A 2035-nucleotide genomic window follows, 5' to 3' on the forward strand; every position below is an offset into this window, starting at 1 on the left:
TAACCCTAACCCTAACCCTAACCCTAACCCTAACCCTACCCGGCACCGCCCCGAACCCCCCATCCCACCCCACCCCACCCCCAGAGGATATGGGTATGGTCCGGCGCAAGATTTACACCCTCTCCCCTGGATTTTCTTCCAAGGGCCAGTGGGCGCCCACCGGATGGCGCTGGAACTGCGACGCTCTCCAAGGCTCGGGCCCCTCTCTCGGTGTGAACCCATTCCTCGGCGCCCTGCCCTTCACAAAGAAAAGAGAACTCTCCCTGGGGCCCCCGCGGGCTTCTCCGGGGTCGGTCACGTTACCTCACTGGACGCCTCACGGAGCCCGTCTTCGCCACTCCGGATTTGGATCTGAACCCAACTCCCTTTCGATCAGCTGAGGGCAACAGAGGCCATTGCCGGTCCCCTCGGAACGGCGCTCGCCCATCTCTCAGGACCGACTGACCCATGTTCAACTGCTGTTCTCATGGAACCCTTCTCCACTTTGTCCTTCCAAGTTCTCCTTGGAAGAACTGCAGCCGGGTATGGGCCCGCGGCACCGGCGCCATCCATTTTCAGGGCTAGTTGATTCGGCAGGTGAGTTGTTACACACTCCTTAGTGGATTCCGACTTCCATGGCCACCGTCCTGCTGTCGCTATCAACCAACACCTTTTCTGGGGTCTGATGAGCATCGGCATCGGGCGCCTTAACCAGGCATTCGCTTCACCCAGCAGCGCCAGTTCTGCTTACCAAAAGTGGCCCACTAGGGACTCGCATTCCACGCCGGGCTCCACACCAGCGAGCCGTGCTTCTTACCCATTGAAAGAAAGTTTGAAACTAGTTTGAGATCGTTTCTGCCCCAAGACCTCTAATCCAATAGGCATCCTGCTTGTCAGGTGGTGGGCGCAGCTTTACCAGAACAGGGCCACAGTGCTTCAGAAGGAGGCTCTGCACGTGGTCAGCTCCAATTCAGTCAACGTTGCTTAGCACAGGGCCATCTAGGACACTTCGGATCCGCTCCCCGTCCTGCTGCGGCCGTGGCAGAATCAGAGTTTTAATCACACCATGTCCCAGCTCCGCCAGGCCTGCAATGCAGCCGTAACGTGTAGTCCATGGAGTCTTCTCATCCACCCAGCTCTTGGTGAAGGTCTTGGTGATCTGGGACTGGAGGTTGTTCATGGTTGTGCTGCTATGCTTGCAGATCTGGGCCACCAGGTGGGCAGCAAAGTCCCAGAGTGCCCAGTGATTGTCCACATCTGGCCTCAGACACAACTGTCTGCTCACGATGCAGGTCATCACAGTTGGAATCGATTCATGCACGTATTTTTCTAGGTACAGTGTAGGGTTCTCTATCAGTGCCTTCACCATGCGCATCAAATAGATGAGCAGGGCCAGGTTGTTCTGCACCACGTTCACACGGACCCCCTCTGAGATGAAGATGCTGAACCGTGGCAGCATCTCATAGAGCCCTGGGTCGGTTGCGATGCTCTGAAGGGCTTCCACTCTCTTGGCTTCACATGGCCCCACACAGGCTTCAGTGATCACATTGTAGTACAGTTGCTGCTCCACAGACAGCTCATGGATACTTCGGGGCTTTAATCAAAAAGTGCCCCCCTCCAGTAGGGGTGGTGCCTTCTTTGCGTTCCCTTTGCCATCAGCTGGAGCAGCCCCTTGACCTTTGCTTTTCAAGTGTCCATCATCCACCTGGCTTGGCTTTGTTGACTTCGGGGGTTCTGTGGCCTCAGCCTTCTGCTGCTCTTTGGGAGCTGGAGGTGGATTCTCTGGGATAGATGGCTGGCAGCCTTCAATGCTCAACCAATAAGCTTTGAGGCAGACGTCCAGGGGCACCCGAGGCAGAGGGGTATTGATGATGTCACTCAGGTCAACAACCTCCTTCTTCTCATAGAGGTAGAGTTCCCGGCCCCCACTGGAGGAGAACCAGAAAGGATAGTTTACTCCTCCCTCTGTGGCATAAACCTTGAGGTGCTTGGAGCTGTGCACAGGCTCAAGGTATTGATAAAGCCAAAGGTGGTTGTTGCTTGTCTCATGGGTCAT

The 2035-nt window shown here is 56.0% G+C and overlaps 1 pseudogene across 1 annotated transcript; it reads right to left on the bottom strand.

Moving 5' to 3' along the window:
- Positions 1–817: 817 nt before the first annotated feature.
- On the bottom strand, positions 818–2035 carry LOC308512594 (transcription initiation factor TFIID subunit 6-like; annotated as a pseudogene). The gene has a single exon. The product of its transcript is annotated as a transcription initiation factor TFIID subunit 6-like (transcript).

Source organism: Myotis nattereri (genome assembly GCF_964212035.1).
Source record: "Myotis nattereri genome assembly, contig: HAP1_SCAFFOLD_202, whole genome shotgun sequence".
NCBI lineage: Eukaryota > Metazoa > Chordata > Mammalia > Chiroptera > Vespertilionidae > Myotis > Myotis nattereri.